Source organism: Stomoxys calcitrans, chromosome 4 (assembly GCF_963082655.1).
Source record: "Stomoxys calcitrans chromosome 4, idStoCalc2.1, whole genome shotgun sequence".
Classification (NCBI taxonomy): domain Eukaryota; kingdom Metazoa; phylum Arthropoda; class Insecta; order Diptera; family Muscidae; genus Stomoxys; species Stomoxys calcitrans.
In genome coordinates, this window is record NC_081555.1 from 109,835,343 (window position 1) to 109,852,031 (window position 16,689).

A 16,689-nucleotide genomic window follows, 5' to 3' on the forward strand; every position below is an offset into this window, starting at 1 on the left:
TAGGCGGTTGATGATCTGCTACTGTTTCCAGTGGAGCGGCAGATCTAGAGCACGGGAGAAGGCTTAGAATGTACTCAATAAACCCAACAGCTGGGTTGATGGTATTAGGTCATAAAATGGGACCTAGACTGGTAGAGGGGATGCACCAGGCTCTACTAGCCGACAGATGTGTGGTCAGCAGGAGCTTTTGCTGAAGAAACCCAGTTCGAGTTATAAGGACAATGCAGAACCTATTTTGCCATCTCATGCCTATAATATGCCTGGGCCATCGGCCTTCAACGGCAAATCAATACGCGCTTTAATAAGGTGGCACAATAAAAGGCGCATAGCTCTGATGTTTATTGAGAGGCTTGGTGCGAATGATCCTAAAACTGCCACCGATAAGGTGAATGACTCCCTATATTGGGCTCGGAGATCCGCTGTACAGGCTACCCAAAAGGTACACATCTAGAGTCGAAACGGCATCTCGGTCGGCCAAAAGGCTGTAGTCACCTGAAGGGCATCCCATGCCTAAAAGAACTAGGGCGAATAATAGTAAGATGGGTCCAAGAACCTTTAATAATGTCGCTAGGGACAGTTTTGTGATTACAGTTGTCGACAAGGGAGAAGAACAGAGCTGCATACCAAGGAATAACTGGTGTGGGATAGTCTGGACTGTCATAAGTAAACTCAAATGTCCTTGCGGAATTTCTTGGGTCTCCTCCAGTTTTTGACGATGCAGGCTGGTATCGGCGCCGATACAGACCAATTGCCTTCGGGGATTAACGCTTAATTGAAATGTATTGTTGTGCGCTAAAAATATTGGTGAGATATGGCCAGGTGCAGCACTAGATTAAGTCAAAAAGGAAGATATTCCTTCTCGAACAATGGCGCACGCTTTGATGCCAAGAATTCCCTCACATCCAGAATCCATACTTGGAAGACTAAGGGAATGTAATCACATTCTTTCAACCACCGATTGAAATATTGGTGGATTGGAAGAGTCTGATGGTGACCGGAGACATGCAGTATTCTTACTAAACTCCGGCTATCTCGCAGGGCTAACCAAGTCTGAAGGAGTTGTATGCTACGGATTAAAGAAATTGAAACTGAAGGTCTATAGAAGCGGTGGGGTTTGGGGAATCAGAAGACGACTCAGCAATTGTTGCTAAACACTTGTCTGAGGAAATATCGACCACATCTCTAAAGTCAGGCGAATTGCAGAACACTGGGAATCACTCTGCTACGATCGAAATAGGAGGGGAAGACATCGAGGCGGGACCGACAAGCCCTATGTGGGTAGGGCATTCGGTGGGATTGGTCTCAAGGAGTGCGCCAGCGGGGAGGGACGGAACTCAAAAGGTACTTCCACAGCAGCAGCTAGTGAAGCATCTAGGGAAGAATCGACCGCAATGCAAGTGTCCAGTGTGAATAGTGTTTCCAATGCTTTATCAACTGCCCCTGGATGCGTAAGCAAACTCATCATAACAAGATCGAGTGAATCTTGTAAGGAATAACTCCTGGCAGGCTGAGAAGATGAGGCTAAGGCAATGGTGGTGGAAATTCTGAATCCTGACCATGGTCCGGTTTCTGTAGACAAGTCTCCACCATTGTAAGGCGGCTTCGGAGGCAATAAAGGTAATTCTAATGGCAGGAGGATTTGATGTGTTTCTTTTCCAGGAACCATGAGTGAGCGGAGGAATGGAGGTTCGTGGACAGGGAAATCCTCGATTTATACTACTAACGGGTATGGGGTATAAGAGACAGAGACAAAGCCTGTATTCTTGCACAGCTTAGTCTAAATATTCTTCTTCTTCCGTCGCTAAGCATGGATTATTCAGTATAAGCCAGCCTTGAAATAAATAAGTCTCACTTCTCGCTGGCTTCAATATATACGGCAGACGGTTTAGAGATGCCGCCTTCAAGTTTTAAGTTGCTTGTTGAAGCCGCTTCTGCAGGGAAAAACAGCCTCATTTTAGGAGGTGATGCTAATGCACACCACCAGATATGGAGAAGTTCAGATATCAACGAAGAGTTGATTATTGAATATATTATAAGTTGCAATCTGGCGATTTGCAGTGAAGGGAATAAACCGACCTTTATTACCAGGAACAGGCTGGATGTACTAGATATAACCTTTGTATCAGATCAGAAAATCATTCAGATCGCTTTAAAAAGACCAATAACTTGCGAATGTTCACATCCGCTAAATCAGACAGGTTCTCAAAGAAAGGAGAACCTAGAGTGGGACTCCTTCTGACTGCTGGTGCGGGACACACACAGAAGGTTTTCTATAGTCTCTTCTTTTTCGATGTCCTCACAGCTTCTGCAAAATTCGGTGCTTCTTCATTCTATCAGCATGTTTTCCGATTAGACTGAGACCTGCAGCAGCAGACCTCTTCAAGTCTAGATTAGGCCACATAGTTTTGGAATGCTCACAGCCCATCTATCATTCGTTGTCCTTCGGGCCTAGTCCTGATTCCCACAGATTCTAGTATCCCTGGAATGTGTAGGGTAGTTTCTAGTCTCACAAGCTCATCCGCTTTACAATTCCCTGGGATATCTTTGTGGCTCGCACCCAGAACAGGTGAATTTTGAATTTCAGTCATCTGCGACAGTCGAGGGTTTTGTGTTCAGAAACACGTTCTCCAGGAATTTAATGGCTGTCTGAAGAGATATTTATGCCAATCGTCGTAATGACATTATATCTTAGCCATTCCTCCACTTCCTTAATTGCGAGGATCTCTGCTTGATACACACTGCAGTGGTCGGCTAACCTATTCGATATAACCAGTTCTATATCTTTGAAGTACACCCCAAAGCCCACCTAATGGTTTGGAACCATCCGTATAGAAGTCTATGTTACTTCTGTTACTAAGGATATTGTAGTTCCAATCAGTTCTATCAGGAATAGTCGTACAGTACTTTTTATCAAAAAGCGGCACAGGTAGGATGTAATCCACACTGCCTGAAATATCGAATATCAAGCATGATCAAAGAGAAAGATCACTTAGCCTCACGCAGTGGTCTCTGCAATTTGGGTAGCCACAATGTCCAGAGGCATGAGATGTAGCATTAAATTCTGTGCATCGGATGGTGTCGTCCTCAGTGCGGCTGTGATGCACAAACAAGCCATCCTTTGGATCCGGTTAAGTATAGAGCAGTAGGTGGACGTTTGAAGCGCCGTCCACCAGACCACAACATCATATAGCATTGTAGATCTGTCAAATGAATTATAGACCCAATGCATGACACGCGGTCTAAAACCCCAACTTTTGTCAATGGCTCTCTTGCAGGTGTATAGGGCAAGAGTGGCTTTTCTTGCCCTTTCCAAAATGTTGGACTTTAATTTCAATTTCCTGTCCAGCAAAACACCCATGTCCTTTGCGCTTTCTGTAAATGGAGCATTCTCTCCACCCAAGGAAACAGGTTCCACTGTAGGCAACTTGTATCTCCTGCTGAAAAGACCTAATTCTGTCTTGCACGGATTTATACCTAGACCACATTCGGTAGCCCACTTTGCTGTTGCACGTAGAGTTTTCTAAAGTATATCTCTTAGAGTGCTGGGTTTCCCCTAACCGCAGTTACTATGTCATCAGCATAAGCGACCTCTTTTACGCCTTTTTCTTCCAGAGACAATAATATATTGTTAATGGCTATATTCTAAAGTAGAAGAGACAGTACACCTCCTCGAGGTGTTCCTCGTTAACCCATCTTTTTAGATTCACAGATCGTAAGCCTGCCGTAATGCATCTTTTAGTAAGTAAATTATTAAAAAACTTTCTTACGGTAGAAAGGGTGCCTAGAAACTCCAACTCCTTCATAATTGGCGTCGATTTTATCTTATTGAAAGCACCTTCAAAGTCAAGAAGTGCTACCATTGTATAATCCTTGACAGCGAGAGAACCCTCTATGTAGCCGACTAGGTCGTGAAGGACTGTTTGGATTTGCTTTAACTATATGCATGCTGTTGCTGCTACAGGCGATCTCCAGGGATCTTTGCTAAGATATGTTTGTGTCAACCTCTAAAGAGTCTTCAGCATAAAGGATGACAGAGTAATGGGACGAAAATCTTTCGCCTTCGTGTGGTAGAGTTGTCCCGTTTTCGGAATGAAAATGAGCTTCGTGTCCCTCCATCCCACAGGTATATAAGACATTCTGATACAAGCAGAGTATATCTCTCTAAGCTAGGGAACCAGTCTATCAGACACAGCTTGTAATTCAACCTGTGATACATCATCATGTCTTAGCGACTAAAAGGAGTCGAAACTTCTTATTGCCCAAAGGATTTTTGGCTCAGACACAATTTCCCTAATAGCCTCCGACGAATCAATACCAGTGACAACCTCTTCTGGCGCCACGTTGTCCGTTGGACAATTTCCCAGGAAATGTGTATCAACGAGTACTTCTTCTGTTTCCTCACTAGACATTGTCCATACAATCTCTGACTTCTGAATATACCCCACCGTAATAGGTCTCGAAGACAGAATCTTCCTTAGCCTAGAGACCTCAGTTGTATACTCCACGGAGCTGCAGAATTCTACCCAGGATTTGTGGCAAGTACGATCCAAATCGTTCCATAACCTGATATAGATCTCATATAAACCAATCTTCCGATCTGGAGCCCTTACAAGCCGCAATTTTTGTCCGATTTGGCTGAAATTTAGCATTTGGTGATTGTGACAACTTTGCCAAGTACGATCCAAATCGGCCCACAACCTGTTATAGCTTCCATATAAACCGATCTCTCTATTTGACTTCTGGAACCCTTACAAGCCGCAATTTTTGTCCGATTTGGCTGAAATTGAGCTTGTAGTGTTTTGTTATGACTTCCAACAACTGTGTCAAAATAAGGTCCAAATATTGCATGCGGTGTTCTACTACGACTTCCAACCACTGTGCCAAATAGGGTCCAAATCAGTCAATAACCTGATATACAATAGCTGCCATGTAAACCGGTATCTTGATTATCTTTGTTCGGTCATAGAAGCTTAAGGAAAGGCAAAAGTCGGGCGGTGCCGACTATATAATATCCCTACACCACCAAGTGCATGTAGTTCTTTTTATATGTAGAACTTATCTCGAAATCTAGTCAGACTTCAATTTGGATACCAATTGAAATACCAATTTAGAACATTGTAAGATTTTCCTACCATAGGACAAACGATTTAGATTTCCACATCTTTAAAAGGCCATATCGGATAAAAGATTATATGGGAGTTATATGGAAACCTGTGTCATTAAGATGTGACCAAAATTGTGGTTTATACTGCCATAAAAGTCCATATCGGATAAAATATACACATTGGAGCTATATCTAAATTAGGACTGATTTTAATGAAATTTCGCGCACGTATTGGAACGTCAATTTAAACGTCTCATGTAAAATCGGGCGAAAATTGTGGCTTCTACAGCCTTCAAAAGCCAAATCGAATGAAAGATATATACGAGAGCTATATCTAAATCTGAACCGATTATTACGAAATTTTGCACATACATTGAGACTTCACACAAAAACGACTCCACGCCAAATTTGGCAAAGATCGGACCAAAATTGTGGCTTCTACAGCTTTAATAGTTCAAATCGGATGAAAGATATATATGGGAGCTATATTTGAATCTGAACCGATTTTTATGAAATTTTCCAGATATATTAAGTGCAGTAACAAAACAGTCCGTGCCAAATTTTGGGCAGATCGGTAGAAAATTGTAGCTACTACGGCCATTTAAGTGCAAATCGGGCGATACATATATACGGGAGCTATATCTAAATCTGGAACGATTTCTATGAAATTTTGCACACATATGGAGACTTCAAATAAAACAACCCATGCGAAATTTTGTAAAGATTGGTAAAAAATGTTGGCTCCTACAGCCTTAAAAGTCTATATCGGATGAAAGATATATATGGAAGCTATATCTAAATCTGAACCGATTTTTTTGAAATTTTCCACACATATTTGGACGTCAAATATTTTAAAGATCGGACTAAAACTGTGGTTTTTACAGCCATAAAGGTCCATGTCGGATGAAAGATATATATGGGAGCTATATCTAAATCTGAACCGATTTTTATGAAATTTTGCGCACATATGTAGACCTCAAATAAAATATCCAGTGCAAAATTTTGTGAAGATCGGACGAAAATTGTGGCTTCTACAGCCTTAAAAATCCATATCGGATGAAAGATATATATGGGAGCTATATCTAAATCTGAACTGATTTTTTTCAAAATAAATAACGTTTGTCCTTGGGCCGAAAAAGTGGCATGTGCAAAATTTCGCGACAATCGGACAGCAATTACGACCTGTACTTTGATTACAAGAATACATGGACTTGCAGACGGACAGACGGACATGGCTAAATCGAATCAGAAAGTGATTCTGAGTCGATCGGTATACTTATCAATGGGTCTAGCTCTTCTCCTTCTTAGCGTTGCAAACAAATGCACAAATCAATAATACCCTGTACCACAGTGGTGGTGGTGCAGGGTATAATTATCCCCTCCAACCGGCCGAACTTAGCACACTTTTACTTGTTCTTCTTAATGTGACTACTAAACCAAGAAACTCAGCAATCTGTGATTCTTAAAATTAAAATTGATTGATCATCACTGTGTTCTTACCATGGAATTCCAATCAATGAATTCTCTAGGTGTAGCATAGAATTCAAAGTGATGAACTAAATCGAAAGCAGTTTTGATTTTTATCAAACTCTCGTAGTCAAACAGAATTCGTTGTATTGATGGGTTTGTAGAATGATATAAATTTGGCAATTTTTAACTAATGGCTTTTGATATTGTTCATTTTCGTAAATTCATAACTTAATCAAAAAGATTTATGCTTTCAATTACTCAACAAAATTTTCATTGTCAGTGAAGTCAGTGATAAAAACTTCCTCAACCGAAAATTCAATTTCAATCAAAAATTTCAGCTATTCATCAAACGAAACATAATTTTCGACTCACTCATTCGGGGCCGAAAAATAATAAAAATAAAAAACGAAACAAAACCACCAATATTTTCAAATAGCTAATCAAAAAAAGAAAAAAATAAGGCAATCATTCATTGCTATGGCCTGCACCCCATCACTTCATTTCCGTTTCCATTTTTTCTCAATAACTTTTGGAATACAAGCTCACAGCAATGCCATTACATTTAACCCAACGCACACACAGAGAAATCCATATTCACAATAGAGATTTATGTGTAAAGAAATAAAATACCGGAAAAAATACACATAAATAAAAAAATGCGGAAACAAAGGCAAATGTTTTCAAAACTATTTCAAAGTAAAAGGCAAAAATGTAAAAATAAAACTGAAGCGAAATGGGAGAAAATAAAAAAAGTTCTTTTTGTCTGTAATTTCACGCTACGAACAACACAATGTTATCATCAGCAAGGCAAACGCCAACATATGGTACAGACATTCACAAAATGCGGAAAAATAGCTCTGCACTTGAATGGAGATTGGATGCTTAAGCCGGGCAGGTGAGGAAGTCAGCAGGATGGGGCGACAATGTAGGTAGAGTGGTCTAAAGGAATTGTAGCTCACTCAACACAGGCAAAATGTCTTTGAAGATTGCTGTGAAAAGAGAAATACACAAACAATAATGGAGCCCGAGACCAGAAACACCTGTCAAGGTTCTCCGGCAAAAGTGGCATGTAATGCCAGACCAACACTTGTACACGCTGGGCTGTGATGAAGATGATGAATTCTCTGATTCTTTCGCCTTCTTTTCATTCTACTCCCCAACGTGATTTGGACTCAAATTCCATTTGCATTGCGAATCAGATTCAAAGGAGCAACACAATCATGCTAAAACATTCAGGCCAGCATTATGTTGGGCTTGGCTTCCATTCTTTCTTTGGCTCGCCAAATGTTCAATGTTGAGAATAACAAATTTTCATTTTCTATTGATTGATTTGTTGCGAAATGCGAGGATTATATGAGATTTTTTTTTGGTTTAGGTTTTATTTAGATTCCTTTACAATATGATGATTTTGTTAACGTTTTCATACATTTTTGGCATTGTTTATGAAAAAGATTTTCGTTTCCATTCTTTGTGAGGAAGTTTTTTTTGGACACTTTTTCACGATTTTCAGAGCAGCATAAGAATTGGCGGAAGCAGAGTGTCAATGAGAAGTAAAGACAAATTGGAAATAAAACCTGTAAGGAAGGGCAAAAGTTGGGCGTATCCGACTATATAATACCCCACACCACCGAGTCAAAGTACTACTTTTAATACATGGAACCTATGTTGATCTCCAGTCCGACTTTAATTTTGCAGACCTATTGAAATATTGATTAGAACCTTGTAAGGTTTTCTTACGCTGTACCCTGTACCGCAGTGGTGGTGTAAGGTATGAATAGAATCGTGAAACTCCTTAAAAAAGAGGTTTTCAATCTTCTGGAGATGGGTATACAAAATGTGGGCGAATATTGAAAATTCTCTGCAGCAAGGGTTTCTACCTGTTTAAAAGAAATACATATGAAACCAATTAGGAAAAGCAAAAGTCGGGTGGTGCTGACTTTATAATACCCTACACCTATATTATAGGTATAAAGTGGGAGCTTTATCTAATTCTGAACCAATTTTGATGGAACTCGGCGGATGTTTTCAGATAGGTTATTAAACAATCCGTATAAAATTTTGGGCGAATATATATTTAAATTGTAATAAAAATATGGTTGACAGATGAGAACATTATTGCAAATTAGCAGAGCACCTAGAAGTTAAGATCAGGTGAAATACATATATGGCTGCTATATATAAATCTGAACCGATTTCTGTGAAATTCACCAGTAATATTAAAAAAACCTTAAGAAAATCGTTCTTGCCAAATTTTGGGAGAATTGGTAAACAAATGAGCACTTTATTGCAATATTACTCAACAGAAAGAAAGACATTAGCCGGAAGTTGATTCCACATACGAATGGTTCGGGCGAAAAATGAATTTTCTTGATAATGCATGGTCCGATTGACTGGCCAATCGATTACAAACGGGTGTGAGTTCCTGGTAAGTCTTGTATTCCTGGTGAACACCCTATCGTCAGGGATAAGAAGACGAATATCCCTGGAACACACGACATGAAAATAACGATAGAGCAATACAACGCCACCCACATTCCGACGATGTTCAAGGGAAGCAATAGAGTTGGATATCCTACTGTCCCGAATCGAAACCATCACTCTCCGTTGAATCCGGTCAAGTAGCTCCAAGGATGATTTTGGAGCTCCTGCCCATATATGAGAGTTATATTCCATCCCCGGCCTGATGTAGGTAGTATAGATATTGAGAAGATCAGAAAGGGGTGAAATATTTCTTGCAACGCTTAAGAAAGCCCAAACACTTGAATGCTTCTTTCGACACTTCGAATACCTATTTTGACCAACGGACATCACATTGTATCTTCATGCCACGAACATCAAGAGAATCTGACTGCTCAATACCGCAAATCGGACGAACATATATATGGGAGCTATATCCAAATCTTAACCGATTTTTGTCAATTAGATGTCAATTTAGTAAACTGCAGACGGTTATTGGCTTCATATACTGTTGAGAGCCCCAAAAGCACATTAAATTATTAATCAAATATTTTGTATCCGGTACTCTAAGAGATTAAGACGTTCGGGGTCCATGGGTCCTTCTACGATTCACATTATTTTATGTGCGTATTTGAGGCAAATGAAAATTTGCACATGAACATTCCATTAAGGAACAGGGGTAAACTTTTCACATATCAATGAGTGCTGTCCGATTTAAGTTTAAGCTCAATGATAAGGGGCCTCTTTATTATACCGAAAGGCGTGCAGTATTGCGACAACTATTTGGGGAGAAGTTTTTATATGGCAAAGTACACCACAAATGTTGCCAGCATTACACCACAAATGTTGCGCCATAAGCGGACAGAGGGCGCAATTATCCGATTTAGCTGCACAATGGTTTCTTCTATGCTCTCCAACATAAGTGCCAAGTACGGCCTGAATCGTTCTAAAACCTGATGTAGCTCCCACATAAACCAATCTAGCGACTGTAATTCTTGAGTCCTTAATGGGCGCAGTCTTTTCTGATATGGCTGAAATTTTGAAACGTTCTAAAACCCGATATAGCTCCCATATAAACCGGTCTCCCGACTATACTGCTTGAATTTCTAAAGGGCGTAATTTTTTTCCGCTTTGGATGAAATAATACATTTTGAATTCTTCTATGACTTCCAACAAAAGTGCAAGGTATGGCCTGAAACGGTCTTAAACCTGACATAGCTTCCATATGAACTGATCACCCGATTGCGATTCTTCGGTTCTTAGAGGGCGAGGTCTTATCTGTTTTGAGCTGAAATTTTGCACAGCGGCTTATTCTATGAACTCCAACTTACTTGCAAAATATGGTCTGAATCAGTCTAAGACTTAATATAGCTCCCATATAAACCGATCTCCCGATTATACTTTTTGAGCCTCTAGTGATAAAAATTTCTATCCGATTTGGCTACAATTTTGCACAATGACTTCTTCTATGTCCTCTAATAATGGTGAATGTTATGGCCTGAACATGTCTTTAACCCGATACAACTCTCACATAAACCATTTTCCGTATTTCTGGAGCCCTCCAGTGCGTTTTCCTTACGATTTAGCTGAAATATTGTACAATAATTTCTGCTCTAGCTTCCAACATTTGTACCAAGTATGACCTGAACCAGTCTATAACCTGATATAACTCCCATATAAACCGAATGTACTTTTTGAGCCCCTAGATTGCGCAATTCTTAAACAATTTGGCTAAAATTTTTAAAAATGACTTCTTGTATGTGACTTCTATGCTACAGATCCTTCCTGGATTCACTCTGCAGCAAATTAGGATGCCAGATTTGTCTCTCCTGCCATATGAACTTCTATTGCAGATTCGTACTTTACTTCTTAAGACCTTTTATTCAATACGTAGATACTCCCAATCAGTAATATGTCCGTTTGGGTGTGTTTTGGGTTGGCGGTTGCTAGGGAAGTTAGTTTGACCCCTTGTATTGAAAATTCGTGTTTTGGGTTACCATAAAATTGTTAATGTAATTTCGATAAAACCGATCGATACTTTGACTTCAATGGCGGTGACTTACTGATTATTCTTGCCCGAGAGAAATAATTAAACGCTTTGTATAAGGTTATTGACGTGGCCCTACACAGATAAAAATCATTTTTAAAAACAATAACTTTGGTTGAAAAAACCACTACGGAATTTGTTAATTTTTCTGCAATAATTTATTTAAAATCTCAACGACCTAATGTACAAATTTGTTATTGAAAGGCACTCTTTGCATGCCAACATATAACAACAACAACAATATATCCATAAGCAAGACAAAAAATCATCTATCAGCCCGCCGCATGTGCTTTGGGTGGTGGTGTTTTTATTTGCTTTCCTTTGCTTGACTCGCGCTGCTTTGTCTCGTTTGTTTTACTGCAGCTCTTGGGGATTTCTCTGTCACTCTTCTTAATTACTATTAACCTTAAAAACAAATTTTAATAATTGTGGTGTCGCAGAGGATTGAACTCGTGATCTCATGTTTGCTAGTCTTGCACGCATCCATTAGCCTACCTACATCATATTCTTTGTAATGAAATAACTCAATAAGAACTGCTGCACAGTAATAAGTGTCTGCATTTCTTTCTGAATACGAAATTAAAATTTTTTTATGCCGAATTTTCTAAAATAGGTTTATGAAAATAAGAAACACTTTTTTATCGATGACTTGAAAACCCATTTTGAGTCACCCAATCCTGGGTTTGCAAGTCATGAACGACATGGGAGTTTTGTGCTCCACATGGTAATACGCCTGTTTTCACAACTACCTCAACTAAAGAACTGGTTGAAAGTCAACAAAATTTCATTAATTTTGTTTGTCTAGTCTCATGTGGGGACGTACGAACTTCAACAAATAATGTCTTCGATTCAATGCTAAAATTCGTTGGAAATTAAAAGTTTCACCCAGAAATTTGGTAGTGGGTTTTTTCTAAAAGTTATTTTTTTCTGTGTATTGATGACATTTTCGTGACAGTAAGCAAACTGACCGTTAACTAAACTGGAGCTTGTATAAGGTTCTCTGGCAGGCTTTCGAGGTTCTCAAAGGCTAGCAGGAAGCGGTTGGGATTTACGACCCCGGTTAATAAGTTATTTGTACTTGGCGGTGGTCTGATCAGTTCTGATGCCATATCTGGTAGTCTGTGACGGAGAACATGTGACATGTGCAGAATGTGCAAAGGGTAACAAATGGTCCTAAACTTCTTAATGTTATTATTGCCGCCATATCCTGGAGGGTTTTTTTTTTAACTCGTTTGGCTAATATATTCTGCATTTAGTTGAGATTGTGGGAATTTGACCAGCTTCAACAGATACTGATTATACATACCAGTGTGGAGCTTTGGCCGACCTGCAGGCAGGCTAACTAGCCAGGAAGGAATTTCTTTCAATGAAAACATTGTTTCATACTGTGCTTTGTGTGATCTCTACCCACGCAACAGCAATTTTAAAATAAATAAACAAAGTTATGCTCCAATAGGAATTTTATACAAATATATTTGTATTCCAGTAAAGTAAATACAATACAACAAAGCAGACATTGTTGCTCTGTGGCGAGCAATGAAATAAGCCAACAAACGCAGGTTATATTTATACGTGGTTTATTTTTATAGAATTGGCCATTACAAAATGTATGCAAATTTTTGTTATACAAAATAATATTGATAAAATCAAATCTACATTTAATTTTAGATAAAAAGAAAGTATTCTCTGGATACGCATACGGCATAGTTGAAACAAAGTAATTTGAGGGTAAAAAGGTTGTGATTGTTGTTCTAAGATATTTTTTAAGATGGTTAATAAATGGCTTAAAAAAAACAAAAGTCCATAAAATACTCTAAAAAATTTTATATAATCTAGTCTTGAAATTTTAAATGGATTATGCGATGCGTCCGCCCATTCGAATGTCGAAATAACAATACCCAGCGTACATATAAAGCTAGGGTTAAGTATTAGGTTTTGTGATGGGCCTCCATGACAAGTTTAAATAAAACAAGTAAGGATGGGATAAAATCGGGCGAAGCCGTCTATTTGATACCTTACAACAGACTAAATTTGAAATGTAAATTTCGACCAAAATCCGGACATATTTTGGGCGATATGGAAAAATCGTAGTGCAAAATATTGAGAAGATCGGTTGATAAGTGCTTTAGCAAAGGCCTTAAAAGTGAAATCGGAGCTATATCTAAATCGGAAAAGATTGTTATGAAACTTACAAGTGATCAGAAAAGTCATAAGATAAACCTAAGTGATAAATTTTGTGAGAATCGGTTAACAAATGAGAAAATTAATGCCACAACAACTATACAACTATATCTTAATCTTAAAATCATAGAAAAAGACATTGTGCAAAATTTAGAAAAAATCTGTTAAGAAATACGCGGACAAAGTCTCTAAAAGTGAAAATCGGTTAATACATATATATGGGGGCTATATCTGAATATGAACCGATTCCCATGAAATTCAACAGCAATGTCGGGAGTCGTAAGGCAAATTTCATGTGAATGGGTTTACAAATGATCACATCATTGAAATATTAGTCCCAACGGGACTAATAAATATACAAGAGCTATATCGAAATCTAAACAGATTTCGACCACAATACGCACGTTTTGTGGTAGTCGTAGAAGAAAGCGTAGTGCAAAGTTTTGAGAAGATCGGTTGATACTAGTGTTAAAATCGGCCGATAGATATATATGGGAGCTATATCCGTATCTGAACCGATTTCTATTACATTCACCAGTAATGTCGAGACACGTAAAAGACTCCCTGGTGCCAAGTTTCGTGAGAATCTGTTTTCAAATGACGAGACTATTGCAGTAACAGTCCAAATCGGACGAATTCATATATGGGAGCTATGTCCAAATCAGAATCGAGATTTTCCAATTTCAATAGGGTTCGCATTTAGGCCCAAAAATATGCAGGTGCCAAAATTGAAGACAATCGGATGAAAATTGCGAACAGACAGACGGACATAGCTAAATCGAATCAGATAATGATACTGAGTCGATCGGTATACTTATCAATGGGTCTAGTTCTTGTCCTTATAAGTATTACAAACAAATTCGCTAAGTTAAAATACCCTGCACCACACTAGTGTGCATGGAATCTGTTAAGTCACTCTTTCACCCCCAAAGAGAAGCGCCACTTTGTTCAAAGGTCAATTTATTGCGTATCCCAAGCGAGACAAGGCTAGGAGAAGAGCCATTCGTAGTATCCGTGATCTCCGAGTCGAAGGACAGCCTTTACAATTTCCCGTGGACGAAGTTACCAATGCCTTCTTTGGCGCCAACTACTTCAAGGCACTGGGCTCCAACGGAATCTGAACACTGATACTGATGTTCCTTGATCTAACTGGAGTCGAGAATCTTCCAACTACCCTTATCCTGTTTCTAAACACACTTATAGTAACCAATGTCTGGAAAATAGGCAGAGTGATCCCGCTACTGAAACCTGAAAAGGTCCCGAGTAAGAGGGAGTGGTACAGACCGATCTCCCTTCTCTCACCAGTTGCCAAGATGCTTGAGGGACTACTCCTCCCGAGCTTCGTTGGAGAATTTACATTCGCCGAGCTTCAGCAGGGATTTCGAAGACTGCATAGCACAACAACTGCTTTGCATGCCATCACCGCACACATTTGCAAACGCAAAATGCAATTTTGCCCATAAAGAACTGGGGTAAACTTCTCACATATCACTGAGTGCTGTCCAATTCTAATTTCTCAAGCTCAATGTTAAGGGGTCTCCTTTTTATAGCCGAGTCCGAACGGCTATAAAAAGTACCGCATTGCGACACCTCTTTGGGGAGAAGTTTCAACATTGCATAGTACCTCACAAATGTTGCTGGCATTGGAAGGGGATAACCACCGCTGAAAATGTTTTCTGATGTTCTTGCCAGAATTCGAACCCAGGCGTTCAGCGTCATAGGCGGACACGCTAACCTCCGCGCTACGCAACTATTTGCTGTTTGCTTAAATCAACCCGACCATGTCATAGGACGATCCTCGTGGCACTGGACCAATCGCAAAAATTTCTCACCAGCCATGCCTGAAACGCTGAGTCGTCAATTATCTGAGTGTTCGCCAGTCGTGTGAGGAATTTAGTGATAAGCAGTCAAAACAGAGTGTAACAGAGAGTTCCCCATGGCGGGTGATATCTCCGGGACTGTATAAGCAATAATTTCTCAGCTTTTATCGCAGGGACCATCCAAATCATCATCTTGTAGACTGGTATCCACAGCAGAGATGGCTCTAGGTGGAGTTTCATGATCTAGAGCGAGAAGTTCAGCTCTATTAGAGAGAACCCCTAGACCAAGCGCCATATCAAGCGGGTCTAGAACATTCATGCAGACTCGGTTGCAGATACGGGGAATAGCTAATGGGTGAATATTGTCCTTGGAGAACATCAGCCACAGATTGCACCTGAGGAAATTAACCTCTTCCCGCAATGCCTTCTGGACTGTTATCGCTTAGACCATCCAAAATCACCATCTTGTGGACTATCTGTGAATTATCTGTATGGTCGCCAGTCGTGTGTGGAATTTAGTGATAATAAGTCAAAACAGAGTGTAACAGAGAGTTCCCCAAGGTGGGTGATATCTCCGGGTCTGTATAAGCAATAATTTATGAGCTTTTATCGCAGGGACCATCCAAAATCATCATCTTGTGGACTGGTATCCACCGCAGGATCGCTCAAGATGGGGTTCCGTAATCTAGAGCGAGAAGTTCAGTGCTACCAGAGAGAACCTCTAGACCAGATATATCTGCCATATAGACCGATCTGGCGATTTTGGGTCTTAAGCCTATAGACGGCGCAATTATAAACCGATTTCGCTGAAATTTGGCATGGTGAGTTTTATCAGGCCCGCTGATATCCGAAACCAAAATGGTCCAGATCGGAACATTTTTGGATATAGCTGCCACATACACCCATCTGGCGATTTTAGGTCTTAGACATATAAAAAATTTATTTATTATCCGACTTCGCTTAAATTTGGTACGATGTGGTGTATTAAGACTCCCAACATCTGTCTCGGAAATCGTCCAGATCGGGCTATATAAAGATATAGCTGCCATAGAGACCGATCTTTGGCTTTAGGGTCTAAAGACCATAAAAGGCGAATTTATTCTCCGATTTTGCTGAAATTTGAGTGATTTGCATTAAGGGCCTCGACATCTGACCCGAGTATGGTGTATATTGGACCATATCTACATATAGCTGTTATATAGACCGATATTGCGATTTAAGGTCTTAATTCCATAAAAGGGGCATTTGTTACCCAACTTCGCTGAAATTTGGAGCAATGAGTTGGTTGTACCAAGACTCCCAACATCTGTCCCGGATATGGTCCATATCGGGCTATATTTTTGGATATAATTGCCATAAAGATTGATCTTCAGCTTTAGGTTCTAAAGACTATAAAAAAGGTTTTTATTCTCCGATTTTGCTGAAATTCAAACAAGTTAGTTGGACTAGGGGCCTCAACATCCGACCCGATTATAGTGCATATCAGACCATATTAACATATAGCTGCCATATAGACCGGTATGCCGATTTCGAGTCTTAGGCCTATAACAGGCACATTTATTACCCGATTTTGCTGAAACTCAGAACAGTGAGTTTTATTAGGCATCGTT

The 16,689-nt window shown here is 39.7% G+C and overlaps 1 protein-coding gene across 1 annotated transcript in view; it reads right to left on the reverse strand.

Annotated features, from left to right (window-relative positions):
* LOC106087134 (uncharacterized) overlaps positions 1–16,689 on the reverse strand; it is a 395,564-nt gene that overhangs the window by 221,750 nt on the left and 157,125 nt on the right. The gene's annotated exons all lie outside the window — the stretch shown is intronic.